Below are 16,601 nucleotides of genomic sequence, written 5' to 3'. Positions count from 1 at the left end.
TGGAATGCTATGCATTGAGTCTCTCTCTGCTCGTAATATCTTGACCAGTTTCTTTTTTTTCTGACTGAATCCTCATGAATCCTTACTGCTGTTTTCTTTGAAGATAGGCAAAAGTGATATTTAAATAATGACTTAATAAATGCTAATGCTTGTCAGTGTTTATAAATTATTAGCCATTGGGCAGGCACTGTGCATATATAATCTCTCTTTGCTCTGATAAGAACTCTGTGAGGCAATTTCTGTTTCTGACCTCTTTTCTCTGGGCAGTGGGCAGAGTATTACACAGCTAAACCAAGTCTCAAAGTTTAAAAGTAGCAGAAGCCCCAGGATTTGAACTCCAGCTGTCTACCACAGACTACCTGGTTACTCTTTACCTCCGCTCTACTGTCTCTCCTGAAAAATAAAGTCTTAAAGTCCCTTTAGTATGAAACCAGAAGTGGCTCAAATTCAGAAGCTCTGAAGTTTAGAAGTATGACAGAGCATATTTACTGCTTATGGGACAGCTTACGTTCAATCCAGGACAACACCTAGCAACCTAACACACTAAGCACCCTGAGAGCAGAAGAGTGCTCGTATTAACTGGGAATGAAAACCACACCATACATATCAGAAAGAAATGTTAGTTGCCAGCAAAGGAGTCTAGGTGCTAACTTATTAAAAGAAAGCTTTGTTTTTTTTTTTTAAAGAATTTTGTAGACTTCAAAATTGCAGATTAGGAATCATGAAGCTGTAATTTTCATGAAGTATCAATAGAAAAAAAAAGCCTAACAGGTTAAAAAGTATATTTTGGGCTGGGAATTTGGCCTAGTTTTAGAGTGCTTGCCTAGCATGTACGAAAACCCAGGTTTGACTCCTTGGTACCATATACGTAGAAAATGCTGGAAGTGATATGGCTTAAGTGGTAGAGCTCTGGCTTTGAGAAAGCCCAAGGACAGTGCTCAGGCCCTGAGTAAAAGCCTCAGGATTGGCAAAAAAAGGTATGTTTATCTCTGTGTCTCATTTTCATTCAGTTTTTAGTCTATCTGCATCAAATCAATGTAAGTATACAAGGACTTAGTCTATCTCTAAATAAAAATATAGTCACAAGTACTGTATATTTATTTTGATTGGGGTCAGTATGTCACTTCACAAAGCTGAAAAGGAAGGAAAAGCTAGATAAAATTAGAGACTTTTCAGTTTTTTAAAAAAATGCCCATGAGTGGGCTGGGAGTTTGGCCTAGTGGTAGAGTGTTTGCCTAGCATGCACGAAGACCCGGGTTCGATTCCTCAGTACCACATACATAGTAAAAAGCCGGAAATGGTGCTGAGGCTCAAGTGGTAGAGTTCTAGCTTTGAGAAAGTCCAAGGACAGTGCTCAGCCCTGAGCTCAAGCCCAGGACTGGCAAAAAAAATGCCCACGAATCTACCATTTACCCTGGTCATTTCTACCCCCCCATAGTATGACCTTCATATACATCATTTCTGTTCATTTGATGACATTATTTACTTATTAAAATTTCAACTAAAATATATCTAAATATACCTTTGGCACTGCATGCATGCATTTATGTATGTATGTATGTATGTATGTATGTATGTATGTGCAGGAACTCAAGGTCTGGGTACTGTCCCTTAGCTTTTTTACTCAGCTATTACCACTTGAGCTATTTACCACTTGAGCCCTAGCTCTACTTCTGGCTTTTTTTGGGTGGTTAATTGGAGGTGAAGAGTCTCATGAACTTCCCTTCCCCTACTGGCCTCAAATCTCAGCTTCGTGAGTAGCCAGGATTATAGGTATGAGCTACTGGTACCGAGCCAGCATCATATTCTAGTTCTCTACAGGTGTTGGCTTGAGATATTTTATTTTTTATTGTGCTGCTACCCTAAGTTATGAAAGATGTTAAAATAAAGCATAATAAAATGTGGAAGCTATACAAATTCTAATCTTTACATATTGTTTAGCAAGAAGCCTTGGGAGTTGGAACACTGACAGGAATCTAGTCTTACCTAAGAAGAAATGGAATTGCACTCAGAGCCATCAGTTCAGAAATCAATAGGGCAATTGAGAGTTCAAATCCAAGGATGGACTCAAACACGTCACACTGCAGCTCAGGGAATGTATAGGTTGATTTGGAGAAATGAAACATAAAAAGAGAGGGCTGATGTTCCTCTTGACAAGACTGAAACAGTTATTGCCTAACACCCCAAGTCCTAAAGTCCATAGCTGTCTAGAAAGGAAAACTAGAAAGAGACAGGGTTTTACTTCTATCTTATTTTACTTCTATCTTTACTTTTATTGTCAAGGTGATGTACAGAGGTCAATCTAGATTTAGAAATAGAGTAGGGAAGAAGGTAAATTCAATAGCCTTATAGTCTTTACATTCTTTTTTTTATTAAAGAATTTGTTAACAGTGATTTTTACATCATATTTCAAATGACGTGTTTAAGAAACAAGTATTCAAGAAGGAAATCTCTATATACAATCACTGGCACTTAGATTTTAGAACATAATCAAAATTAGGCTGAGGATTTGTATGTCATAGATACATATTAATCTGTGTAATAAAACATTATGTCTATAGAGTCGTTAAGTTTTTATGTCTATGTAGTTGTGTTTATATTTCTAGTACAATTTCCATAGCATTGTGTATGCAACTTTTGAATCCTTGCTCTTGTACTGTTTGGATCTAATAGCCACGTATTGTCTGTACATTCTTAAAGCAGGGAAACAGGAAAAACCAAACCAAACCAGGATCACCAATAAGTAAGACAATCTTGGAATAATTATCAAGTAGCAAACTGTACACAAAATCTTGCATGCAATTTTATGGACTTCATTAATCTTCTGTGGATTCTTCTTACCTGCTCTGTAATCAGTCCTCTTTCTTTGTCCATTGTATTTATCTTTCTCACTCCTTCCATCTCTTTTTTTCCATATATTTTTATTGTAATTAATAGAAGGGTTACATTATATTCACCAGATTCCTTCTACTCTTTTTTCTTTCTGGCACAAGGATTTGAATCCAGGGCCTCAGTCTTCTACACTTGGGTTTCTTGCTTACAGGCTGGCTTTCTACCACTTGAGCCACACCTCCAAATCGGAATTTTGCTGGTTAGCTGCAGATGGAGTCTCATGGACTATTCTGTCTGAGCTGGCTGAAACTGTGATCCTCCAGGCCTCAACCTTCTGAATAGATAGGATTGTAGGCATGAGCTATCTGTGTTACTTCAGTATTTTCTCTTTTGAACTAAAAGAAAACTTTTTAATTTTTAAAAAATCTTAATAAAATTGTTATTGTAAAGGTGATATTTACAGGGGTTACAGTTATATAAGTTGGGTAATGAGTACATTTCCTTTTTTTTTTTTAACAGTTACTCTTTCCCTTGCTCTCTCCCAGTTTTTTCCTTCCCCTCCCCACCCACAAATTGCATATTTAATTTTCAACAGTATCTAGTGTAAAGGATAGCATTTAAAAAATGAGTTATGTAGCTGTGGCTGTTTATTCCCATTGCCTGCTTGCTTGCTCTCTTCTCTCCCTCCCTCCATTCCTCCTTCCTTTTTCCCTTCCCTTTGTTCCTGTCACATTTTCTTCTTTTTTTTCTCTCATTCTTGGTACTGAAGTTTGAACTCAGTGCCTTAAGCTTGCTAGGTAGGAACTCTACTGCTATGAGCTCCAGCTCCAGCTATAGCCATTGCCTTTTCCCTTATAATGGATACACAGATGTTGGCTGGTTTACATCCATGAAGAATAATTACATGCTAAGCTGTTGAAATGACTTATTTTCTAATCAAGAGAAGAACACTGGCTTTTCATGAAATGTCAGGAATGTGTGCAATGTGGGGGTTTTCCTCAGCCTTCTTAAAAAGAAAATGAAATACCCTCCCCTTTATGGAACTATCTGCTTACTTCTCTCTCTCTCAAAAAAAAAAAAAAGAGAGAGAAATGGATCATACAGCCATGGAGTCACATTACAACAGCTCAGCTTACAGGAGACTCTTAAGAACTGACCCTTTCATTCATAGTTTGAAGGTGAGAGGGTAAGATGGGTAACATGCCTTGAATTTTTTTCTTCTGTGTGCTGTTTTTATGTTCTCACCACAAATCTTAGTCTGGTTTTAGTTACTATGGTGTTCTGTGGCATTTAAATGTGTACTTTTACCTTTGGTAAGATTTTTAAGTATTGTCATTAGCATAACATAGTGTTTGCAAAAATCAAATCTTATTCCATTATATGTTTGGAGCCCAACCAGTCCTCATCTGTCTATTTGTCTGTCTGTCTGTCTGTCTGTCTGCCTGTCTATCTATCTAATCTATGCCAGTATTGGACCTTGACCTCAGGTCCTCAAACTCTCCCTTGGCTTTTTTTTCACTCAACAGGATCTCTGTCACTTGAATTACAGTTCCACTTTCAGTTTTTTTTTTGTTTTTTTTTTTTTGCTGGTTAATTGGAGATTAGAGTCTCCAATTATGACTTTTCTGCCTGGTTGCTTTGAACTGTATTCCTTAGATTTCAGCCTCCTGAGTAGCTCTTGTAAAGGCATGAGCCACCAGCACCAGATTTTAAAAATTTTTATTGATAGCAAGCTTATACTCTTTTCAATTTTGGTATCTGGAATATTATGTTAATAGTGAAGGTAATCATAGATCAAACATGATCTTAGTACAATTATTTAGCAGGGGTTGATAACCTATCACTCCAAGGCTCCAGTCTACATCTTTCTGTACATTTTCAGTGTAGGACATTTTCTCTGGCTGCTCTTATGCTTAATATATTTCTCATTAAGAAAAAGGTTTTCCATTTTGTGCTCAGGCCCTAAGCATAAACCCCACGACTGACAAAAAAAAAAGTTTTTTTTTTATTTCTAATGAAGAGGAAAATGCTTCTCTCTTTTTTGTGACATAAACTCTAATATATCCCATAGATTGTATATTGTCATCTTGTCAATTACAGGTATTTGACATAGGCATGTTGCATTACTGTACAGCCCTATCGTGGAGATATGGTAGTAAACAAGAGAGACAAAAATTCATGCTTATTTTTCAACTTTAGTTTCAAGGTATTTAATAATAAACATTGCAGAAAGCCTCTGAAGTTACTTTTAATGACTGTGCAGGCTTTAAGATGTCCCCACTCTCTTGAGTGGGGACATAAAACGAAGTGACAGTACTCATAATTAAGTACAAAATAACATGTTTTTAGAATTACTCGGATAATCTCTATGGGAAAACATACCTGAAATTTTGACTTCATTTTACCAAATAAGGTGGTGGTCAAGATTGTCCCTCCATAATCCCATTAAGTCATTAGTGAATTGGATTCTTGTTTACTGTCCTTTGAGTGATGGCTCTTGAGCATCTCTGTGATGCTTCTTAAACACCTCCTCCAAGTATCCTTAAGGTTCTCAAATGCTGCAGTTTAATTCAATAGACATTTATTTAGGGTCTTCTGCAGTAAGGCTGGGTTGGGTGAGGAGCCACAAAAACTCTAAGTGGAGAGTCTTATTGTCAGAAATTGAGACTATCTCAGTGCCTGCTCATCTGGGAAGTCTATATATAATCCTTGGAGAAATATTTGGGGATTGAAAAATTTCCCATTTTCTTTCTTTTTTTCTTTTTTCTTTTGCCAGTCCTGGGCTTAAGCTCAGGGCCTGAGCACTGTCCTTGGATTTTTCTCAAGACTAGAGCTCTACCACTTGAGCCTCAGAACCACTTCGGGCTTTTTCCAAGTAGGTGGTACCAAGGAATTGAACCCGGGTCTTCGTGCATGCTAGGCAAGCACTCTACCACTAGGCCAAACTCCCAGCCCAAATTTCCCATTTTCTTCTGACCTGATTTTTACCAGTACATATCAAACCAGCCGTGCCATTTTTGTATCAGAAAACAAAACAGAATATCAAATACTGGTTTATACATATGTTTGAAATGGATTAAGACCCTGCCAAACATGGGTGGCTCACACCTGTAATCTTAGCCAATCAGCAGGCTGAGATCTTAGGATGGTAGTTTGAAGCCAGCCTAGGCAGGAAAAGTACTAAGAGAAAAGAAAGAAAAAGGAAAAAAAAAAAAAAAGAAAATGTGCTTGCTTGCTTGCTTCCTTTCCTTCTTTTTTCTTTCATTAGCTCTAGGGCTTGAACTCAGGGCATGGATAATGTCTCTGAACTTTTGCTCAAGGCTGGCACTTGAGCCCCAATACCCACTATTGGCCTTTTCCGTTTATGTTGTGACTGAGGAATCGAACCCAGGGCTGCAAGCGTGCTGGGCAGGCACAGTATCACTAAGCCAAATTCCCAGCCTTGTGAATTTTCTCATAAAAGTTAGGTGGAGAGTGTAGGTCGGGGGAAGTTTGTGCTTGGCACACATGGAGCCCTGTGTTGGGTTTCCAACGCTCTTGCCCCAACTCGAAAACGTCTGTGTGAGATTACAACACTCGACAGATGGAAGCCTTAGAGACTCGGACCTCGTTTGTGTGCGGTGAAGACACCGTACCCAGGCTGCATTCTTGCACCCAGCACTTGTCCACTTCCCAAACAGCCAGCAGGAAAGCACTGCCCGAGCCTGGGTGCAGCGGTAGAACGCAGGCCTGGCAGGACAGCAGCGCAGTGGACCCAGGGACAGGAAGCCCTGGAGTGACTTGCACAGCCTTCAACTTCTGTAGCGTCGACGGAAGAGACCATTGAACCGTCGGCTGACGACAGCGTTGGAGATGAAAATCATAGACGGTTTCCACGCTGTTAAAAAAAAAAAAAGGAAAGCTGACCTAGAGAAAGATGGGTGGGACGGGAAGCCCGGCCTCGGGCCAGAGGCAAGGCGATGCTTCCAGAGGGTTCCGCGGTCTCCGCGAGCGCCGGCCTGCTCCGTGCGACGACCCCGGCTCGGCAGGTATCATTACGAGCCGCGGGAGAATTACAGCCCGTGTGCGCGGGCTCCACGCCAGCCATGGAAAATGACCGGGTCTGGCTCTCAACTCCCTTCCTCCTTCCTCCGTCGCGCCCCCTCGGGTCCGTCAACCAGTCCGGACTCGCCAAGACCCGCGCGTTTGCATGCGTCCAGGGTCCAGCGGGCTCCACCTGCGCTCCTGGACGCGCGATCCCGCGGCGGCCGGGGACGCGCACGGCGGGAGCGCGGGAACGCGGGAGCGGCGCGCACGTGCCGCCGGGAAAGGGCTGCCCGGGCCGCGCCAAGATGGCGGCGGCCGCGGCCGCAGCAGCGACGGTTGGCGGCGGCCGGTGAGGCGGGCGGGGCCGGCGGCGCGGAGGCGGGGTCCCGGGAGAGCCGCCCTGAGAGGCGGGGGCCGTTTCCATAGCGGCGGCAGGAGGTGTCGCGCCGGGGGAACTTCCTGGTTCCCGGGCTCGGCTTCGCCGGGATCCTCAGGAAGGGAAACAATGGGGCGGAGGGCACTGCGGTAGCCGCCGCCGCGCGCCGCCGGACCTGCTCGGCCGCCCCGCCCGCCCGCGCCGCCCGCCCCGCAGCCTCCACCGGCGGGACCGTCCGGAGGTAGGGCCCTTCCCCCCCGGGGGGTGGCCGTGGGGGGCCGCGGGTGCCTCGGGCCGGGATGGCCCGGGGAGAGCCGGACGCCGCCATTCCCAGACCCGCGGGTGGGGGGGGGGAGGCGGCGGCCGCGGCTCCGCCGGGGGTCCCGGGCCGGCGCGTGCGCGTGGCGTCCCCCTGGGAGGGGGGGGGGTCCGCGCATGATTGGCAGGCCGGCGGGGGGCGCGGGGCGGGGCCCGGCCCGGCGCCCGCGGGGAAGCGGGAAGTTTCGGCGTCCGGGAGACCGCGGGGGATCGGCGAGTTTGTGGGGCCCCGGGTGGGCAGGGCCGGCCGAGCGTGCTTCCTCTGGACCGGACCGGTGGCCTGGACGTCGGCGGAACTTGGTCTCCCGGGGGCCCGGGCGGGAGGGGAGGGCTCGGGAGAGCCGGGGCGTCGGGACGGCTCGGCGAAGTTGGCAGAATAGTTTGCAGCTCCCACGGTGGGGTGGTGCGGCGCTCGGAGCGCGTGGGAACCGCGCCGCGCAGGTGTCTGCGTGCCGCCAGCCGGAGGATGGAGTCCCTGGCCCCTTCCACTCTCCTTTTAGTCCACAGGTACTGCTTGCTGCTGCTTCTCTTTAAAGAAAGTAGACTTTAGTCGGTGGCCCTGTGTCCCTTACGGACTGCAAAGCCTCGGTTGAGTTTGGGCAATATCCAGTCTTGGGGGAAATAATGTGACCTTAGGAGGGGAAAACAAGTGGATACACTGTTTTAAGTATTTTTGCTTATTGGAAGACAGCGATTCAATCCTTTCATCAGTCAGTGCTTTTTTTTTTGAAGAAGATAATTAACTCCTTGGGCTAGCTGCTTCATACATCATAGCTTAGAAAAGTTACACAGAGTGTGTTGATATCACCCTGGCCAACTCTCTTCGATATTTTATGAGAGAATTTCTGTGAGGTCGAACACGGTTTCACTTTCTTGAAATCATTTTAATAAGTTTTAGTAACTTATCACTAAGTGAACAGTAGTTATTCTCGTTCAGATCGTAAAATTGCCCGTTTTTAAAAGTTTACCATTCTTTTATTATAAAAGGGTACACATGGTGTGATTCATTTCTTAAATGGATGTTGATCTTGTGCTGTGTTCCATGTAGTCAGTTAAGCTATAAATCAAAGTACAAAATTGAAAAATAATTGCGAATAAAACTATAAGAATTTTTAAAGGAAAAACACAATCCTAATGACAAGTACAGGTATCGTGACTTGATGGGAATGCCTTTGCTGGTTATGTATGTAAAGAATTAGTGAGTTGTCATAGAGACATTCTGAAGAGCATCATTTGCCAAACTTTAGAATTTTTTCCCTGAACTTTAGTGTTGGTGCCTAATTCACTGCTTTTTTTGGGGGGGGGGGGGGAACTGGTCCTGGGCTTGAGCCCAGGTCCTGAGCACTGTCCTTGGACTTTCTCAAGGTTAGAGCTCTACCACTTGAGCCTCAGCACCACTTTTGCCTTTTTTCTATGTATGTGATACCGAGGAATTGAACCCAGGTCTTCGTGCATGCTAGGCAAGCACTCTACCACTAGACCAAACTCCCAGGCCCTTCACTGCTTTTTTATCTAAACTATGAGACTCTACTTAGTACTTGTTAATGGAGCAGATATTTCATTACAGCATTTTGCCCTGGTAAGTCTTTACTAGCTAAACCAGCCTATAAGTAAAAGTGTTATGTTTGGCTCCATGTATAAACTATTCATCTGGAAGCATTACTAGACAGACAGACAGACAGACAGAGAGAGAGAGAGAGAGAGAGACAGAGAGAGAGAGAGAGAGACAGAGACAGAGAGAGAGAGACAGAGAGAGAGAGAGACAGAGAGAGAGAGAGAGACAGAGAGAGAGAGAGAGAGAGAGAGAGAGAGACAGAGAGACAGAGAGAGAGAGACAGAGAGACAGAGAGAGAGAGAGAGACAGAGAGACAGAGAGAGAGAGATACCAGCCACAGAGGCTTCAGTCTGAGTCTCCAAAGTTAGTCTTTGCCATAATATCAAATTTCTGTTCCGTTTTGTAGCCAGTAAAAATGGGTGAAAAAGAGGTCAGCAAGTTTTAAGTTAGTAGCAAATTGAGAACAATGACTTTAAGAGCTGAGGAAGTGCTTGGGTAGCATGTATACTAAAATTGGAAGGACGCAGAGATCTTAATAAACTCTGGGCGAACATAACCTGTGGCCTGCAAATTCGTGAAGTGTTGTATACTCGTTCATATTTTTAAACATTCCCTAAAAACAACAGCAACAAAGCTCAGCCATGTTAAGGTAGTCTGAAGATTTCCCTTTTTGTTTCTAGTTTACTTCAGACTACTAATTACCAGAAAGTTACAGGTTTGTCCCTTCAATGTGTGTTCTGAAAAGCGTATTACTTCCTGAGACTTGATTTAATTTTAAAGAGTTATAGTTTCCCTCTTGAAAAGATGTCAGATTTTTACATGGAAGTCAATACAAAAATACTAATTTCAAGGAAAACTGGCTTTAGCACACCTCCATATAATGGGATTAGAGTATAGAATTGGACTCAGGGACAGTGAGTGGCCCTGTCATTTCTAGGCTGCACATCTTGTGCAAATTGCTTTTTTTTTTTTTTTGAAGTTTTACCTGCCTTCCCTCCCTTCCCCTGCCTTCTTCTTTCCTCCCCTCCTCTCCCCTCCCCCTCCCCAGTCCTGGGACTTGAACTCAGGGCCTGAGCACCGTCCCTGAGCTTCTTTTGCTCAAGGCCAGTTCTCTACCTTTAGGCTACATTCCCAGCATCCTTCCCCCTCTTTTTCTCTCTCTCTCTCTCTCTTTTGTGATTCTGGGTAGCCAAGGAATTATGGAAGGTACCTTGTTTTCTATAAGTGGATGAGTCCTTTGAAGTACAGTACATGGAGCTCTAAAGCCTAGGTTTTGAAGGAGTCAGGGTAGTTTCCCTGAAATAATTTGTGAGACTTGAAGGATTGGGAGAAGATAGGTGGAAAGAAGAGTTGAAGGAGGATTTGAAAACTTTGAGGGTAAGAAAAAAAGTATACATATTCCTGAACTGAGGAGCTTGTGGAGGTTAAATACAAATGTGTATTAGTTACCTCTCTACATCCTGCACAAGTAATCACTGTTGATTTTAAGAGAAGGCTCCTGGCACTGTGCTCTAATCCTCTGCATGAAGTGACTCAGTTTTCTCTCCTAGTCATTATAGAAAGGACTCCATTGACTTACCCTAACTACACTAATGACTCTGCCCACTTTGTTGCTGACTATACAAGTCTTCGTTTAACTGTTGGTTTCTATAGCTATAAAGCTGGGATCAAATGTTAATACAATATTCTTCAATGTATTTACAGGGATTATAATAGGATAGTATTTTTTTGCTAGTCCTAGGCTTGAGCTCAGGGCCTGAGCACTGTCCTTGGACTTTCTCAAGGCTAGAGCTCTACCACTTGAGCCTCAGCACCACTCTGGCTTTTTTGTATGTATGTGGTACTGAGGAATCGAACCTGGGCCTTTGTGCATGCTAGGCAAGCACTCTACCACTAGGCCAAACTCCTGGCCATGGGATAGTATTTTTATTTCATTTTGAGTAGCTGAAACTACCTTACTTAAAATGCCTTCTCATCATAAAATTATAGAAGTAATCTATACTAAAATAAAACATATTTAGTATTCACGTAGCCTCATTTGCTTATAGAAGGCTCAGGATTCACTCTGGAGTTTCATGTCTTGAAGTTGGCTCAGAAGAAATTACTTATCTTGGGATAGAGATTCCCATTGCACTTGTATCTTGCTGATAGTGAGAGCAGTAGAAAATCACTATTAATTTTATCCTGGAATTTTCTTCTCATTGGATCAGCAAATGAATTAAAACTACCATGGAAGAATCTCATTTTAAAGTTTCTTACTGTATTACTCTTACAATTAATCATGTTACATGGATCAGTGATGGCAAATTAATATTTTATTATAGAATTAATACAATATTTATAAGTGATTTGGCTATCTGGGCTCTTAGTTCTTATTTCATTTTGTTTAGTTTTTTTTGATATTTTAATATTAGCATTTCTAGTAAGAAAAGACAAAATAGATATTTGGAATGAGTTGAACAAAAATGGAATAGATAATTAAGGGTAAGATTTATAAACAGTTGTTTCTTATGTGAGCTCAAATTGACATGTAACTGACAAAAATGCTTTCAGGTTAATTGTTTTTATTATAATCAATATGTAATTTTATTAAAACAACTTTTTCAAGCAGCTTATCACATTGTAGTCCAGGCAGTTTCTAACTTTGGATTTTGTCCTAGATCACTGAGTACAGGAATTGCAGGTGTGTGCCAAGTTGTGAGATTCGAAGATTCTATGATGGTGGTGGTTAACACTTTCATTGCCATTGTAGATTTCAAATTTTACTGCTTTTGTAATTAAAATGGTAATATGAGGATGTTACAAGAAAGCATTCTAACAAATAGAAATGTACACAGTAGAAAATAAAAGGCTCAATAATCCTATTCCATATAGCTAACTGTTGGGAGACAGGTCATAAAGAAATGTGGTAAATATATCTGACAAGGGCCTAATTCCTAGAACACACAAAGAGCTCAAGAAAACTAACCCTCCCCCCCACAGAGAATCACTAACTCAGTTTATACATGGGCAAAGGAGCTAAATAGAAACTTCTCAGAACTAACAATGGCCAATAAACACATGAAAAAATGCCATAAAACAAATATCAAGACAACACTGAGATTACATCTCACTCTATTCAGAATGGACATCATTGGGAATACATGCTGTTAGCCATATACACCTGTAATCCTAGCTACTCAGGAGACATAACTGAGGATTGTGGTTCAAAGCCAGCCTGGGCACTAAAGTTGGTGAGACTCTTTGTCTCCAATTAACCACCTGAAAACCAGGAAGTGGCGTTGTGGCTGAAGGAGTAGGGTGGTAGTCTTGAGCTGAAGAGCTCAGGGACAACACACCCAGGCCCAGAGTTCAAATCCCACAACTGACCAAAATAAAAAATGACCTTATTACACTATTAATGGGAACATAATCTAGTGCAACCATTTTGAAAGGCAGTTTAGAGATTCCTCAAAATCTAAACATAGAACTACCCTATGATTCAGTGATGAGACTCCTGGATATTTATCCAAAAGATTTCAAGTTAGTTACAATACTGTTGCTAAGGTTAATTTTTGAAATTACTTGTCTTACCTGTTTCATGTTCATCTTCCTCTATACCAGGTTTAATCTTTTAAGAATAACCTTTTGGGGCCAAAAGTTTGGCCTAGTGATAGAGTGCTTGCCTAACATGCACAAAGACCCGGGTTCGATTCCTCGGTATCACATACATAGAAAGAAGCTGGCAGTGGTGCCCCCTCAGGCTACAGGGCCCATACCATTAACCCTAGCAACTGAGGCGGCTGAGATCTGAACATCTCAGTTTGAAGCCAGTCCAGGCAGGAAAAGTCCACGAGACTCATGTCTAGTTAATGAGTTAAAAAGGTAGGAATGGAGCTAGATTTGAGCAAAAAAACTCAGGGATAGCATCAAGGCACTGAGTTTAAGCCCAAGAACCAGCATAAAAAAATAAACTTTTCCGTTTCCTTCGTATATCCCACCCCTTTTCCCTCATCACGATACCCATAGTGTTTACTTAAAAAATTGGAATATATAGTTTTATCAACATATAATATTGAGAATCTTGTCCTTTTCCTATAGGCCTTTATAAACATTTAATTCAGTATTTAGAAGACTATAGAAAATGAACTATTTTGTGGGCAGGGACAGGAGAGGGAAACGGGGCGGGGGGGGGGGGAGGAAAGGAAGAGGTAATATTGTCCAAAAAGAATTGTACTCATTAGCTGACTTATGAAATGGCAACCCTCTGTGTAATACGTTAATAACAATAAAAGGTATTTAAAAAACTATTAATCTTACCTGTTAAAGAGAGAAGGAAAGGACTGGATTTCTTTTTTTTTGGGGGGGGGGGCAGGGGTCTTGAACTTGGCCTAGGCGCTGTCCCTGAGCTCTTCAGCTCAAGGCTTCCACACTACCCTTGAGCAAAGCCCCACTTCCCATTTTCTAGAGGTTAATTGGAGATAACCAGGTCCTTTTATGCCTTGGCTAGCTTTGAACCTTGATCCAGATCTCAGCCTCCTGAGTAGCTAGGATTATAGGCATAAGCCCCTGTACCCAGCTAGGACTGGATTTCTTGAAGGGGAGACAGAAGATTCTGGAAGAACATGTTTGTTGTTGGGAAATACAGTCTGCTCATGGTGGTAGCTTAACACTAGAATATATCACTATTTATGCACTCTGCCTTTAATGGACATTTGATCTGTTTTTGGCTGCTATAATAAAACTCTGGATATTCTTTTTTGGCCAGTCCTGGGCTTGAGCTCAGGGCCTGAGCACTGTCCTTGGATTTTCTCAAGGTTAGAGCTCTACCACTTGAGCCTCAGCATGACTTCCGGCTTTTTTCTATGTATGTGGTACTGAGGAATCAAATCTTGGTCTTAGTACATGGTAGGCTAGCACTCTACCACCAGGCCAAACTCCCGGCTCCAGCTCTGGATATTCTTGTATGTATATTTTCTTGGATATATGGATTCTTTCCTTTTGAATATATTTCTCAGAATGAAGTTGTTGAATAATAGATAGCATATCTAGCAAGTTAGCAAATCTTTTCTTAAAGTATTGATACCAGTTTATATCCCTGGTATTTTTAACATCTCAAAACTCTTTGTAGTGTACTTTTTTTTTCCCCCAGCTAGCTCTTTAAGCAAGAGGGAATAGTCTATAATACTTGGTATATCTTTCTTATGAGGGCAAGTACTTCACCTTGTCTTTTATGTAACTTTTCCTGTGTTTGTACTTTACTTTCTCAGCTGGATGCTAGTTATTAGAAACTAGGGATTAGATAAAAGAGTGATTTTGAAGTAGCAGGCTCAATATTAAAACCACATTTAAAAATATTTATTCAAATGGATGCTGATTGCGCATAGTGCTTGCTAAAGAGAAACTTTTTAAAAAAATTATTAATTTATTTCTAGTCATTATTTTATTGTAATCCTATTCTTTCTTTTTTTTTTCTTTTTCTTTTTTTTTTTTTTTGCCAGTCCTGGGTTTCAGCTCAGAGCCTGAGCACTGTCCTTGGACTTTCTCCAGGCTAGAGCTCTACCACTTGAGCCTCAGCACCACTTCTAGCTTTTTGATATGTATGTGGTTCTGAGGAATTGAACCTGGGTCTTTGTGCATGTGAGGCAGGCATTCTACCACTAGCCAAACTCGCAGCCTAAAGAGAAACTTTTGAAATTTTAAAAGAACTTGCTTGTTGGAGAGATATTGAGCCCCATCCCTTATCAATTTATATCACATTTTGTTTACCATTTACATTGTCAGTTTTCATTCAAAGCTCTTTGATCAGCATTGTTAGGAAATATTTTTTTTAAAACTAACTTTATGATTAATTTGACATCATCTGATACAGTATATAAAGAGATCTTACAAATTATGTTTCAAATGAGACCAGAAGTGTTTCAATAGGAATACATGTGACAGTATTACAAAGTATTCATTTAACCAAAGCTTTATTCATCATAATCCCATGAAAATCCTGAGTGGTAGGCAGTTGATTTTACAAATAAACTGAGGCTCAGGGAAGTAAAGTGACTTGATATGAATTCCTGCAGCTGGTAAATAATGGCAGAGCTATAAAGTTGTTGCATTTGCATCTAGGACTTAACTTCAGTGATTTTCTTGGAAACTTATCCTCTACCCACCATCTTGTTGAATTCCCCCTCCTCCCACCTGTTTTTTGTTTGTTTGTTTGTTTGATTTTGGCATTCTCTCTTTAGCTAAATTTACTGACACCCTCAGGCTAACAAATTTACATATTTTTCAGTTAGTTCAGAGACTTAGGATGAACTGAAGCCCTGGACTCCCACTTTCTCTGGTTTCCTGTCTCACTTTTGTTCTGAGTATAAGTTGTTAGCTGCAGGATGGATAGGACCAGGTTTGTCTTTATTTTGTTACCAGAAGCCAAGGGAGCAGTCTTTGCATGTTGGGCAGCTAGCAAATTTAATGTCTGTCTGTCTGTCTATTTACCTACCTACCTACCTACCTACCTACCTACCTACCTACCTACCTACCTATGTGTCTATGTGTCTGTATTAGTAAATGGCTGAATACATGCTGGTGTTGAAAATCTAACTAGATCTTAATTCCTTGGAGGTAGGGCTTAGAAATAAGTACTTTTCTTCTCCCTTTCTCTCCTCTTCTCTTCCCTCTTCTCCTCTCCCTTCCCCTTCCTTTCCCTCTCTGTGCATACAGGTGGTGCATCCTGAACTCAGAGCCTAGGCACTGCCATTTAGCATTTTCCACTCAAGATTGGTGCTCCACCACTTGAGTCACAGCTCTACTTCTGGCCTTTTGGTTGTTAATTGGAGATAAAAGTCCCAGGGATTTTACTGTTGGTGCTGGCTTGGAACCTCAGTCCTTAGATATCAGCCTTCTAAGTAGCTAGCATCACAGGTGTGAGCCATCGGTACCTGGCAGTATGTCTACTTAAAGTGTGCCTTCATGATGTCAGCTATGTGCCTCATTACACTTGGCAGCCCAGAATTTTTTAACTGTCTTTTAAAATGGTACCTGAAAACCAGTGATACTACGTTATATAGTTTTTTTAAACTCTCATCTATAGAATTCAGCCATTAAATACAGTTCTGAATATGATGTATGAAGTGCATAAGACAAACATAACGTGAGTCACTGTTGAAAGGCTCCAGTTATATAATTGATATAAGGGAGAAAGATGTGGAATGTACTGTGTGCCTTCCTAAATGCTTGCAGATTGACTTCTTGACCAGAGAAAAGCTACTAGAATTTGATAAGGCCTTTTGGAAACCTATCTTAAATTCTACCTGTGGAAGGAGAAATTTGACCTTATTCTTATCTCATGCTTCTTTAATATACATGTGTAAACAAACTGTTGAAACCAAATGATTTATCCTTTGCTCTGGGCCATCTCTTTCTTTGATCTTCTTAGCAGGAAATATTTTGTTGATTTAGTGAATATGGTAAGCCTTCTTTTGTCAGAATATATGCTGTGTTTATACTGGGAAAATAAGTTGT

General features: G+C 41.6%; 1 protein-coding gene across 2 annotated transcripts in view; it reads left to right on the top strand.

The window, feature by feature from the left end:
* The first annotated feature begins 3,917 nt into the window (after positions 1-3,917).
* The window catches only part of Usp6nl (USP6 N-terminal like), a 111,477-nt gene continuing 98,793 nt past the window's right edge, over positions 3,918-16,601 (top strand). The window contains exon 1 of one of the 2 annotated variants that reach the window (XM_090318892.1): positions 3,918-4,010. The gene's annotated coding sequence lies outside the window, so the exon portion shown is untranslated. Of the gene's footprint in view, positions 4,011-7,296; positions 7,476-16,601 lie in introns of those variants that run through there. The other variant, XM_090318891.1, reaches the window with a different exon arrangement.

This window comes from Megascapheus bottae, chromosome 26, assembly GCF_031878675.1.
Source record: "Megascapheus bottae isolate mThoBot1 chromosome 26, mThoBot2.hap1, whole genome shotgun sequence".
Taxonomy (NCBI): domain Eukaryota; kingdom Metazoa; phylum Chordata; class Mammalia; order Rodentia; family Geomyidae; genus Megascapheus; species Megascapheus bottae.
The sequence above is the reverse complement of the archived record's forward strand: the minus strand, read 5'-3'. Positions and strand labels throughout refer to the sequence as shown.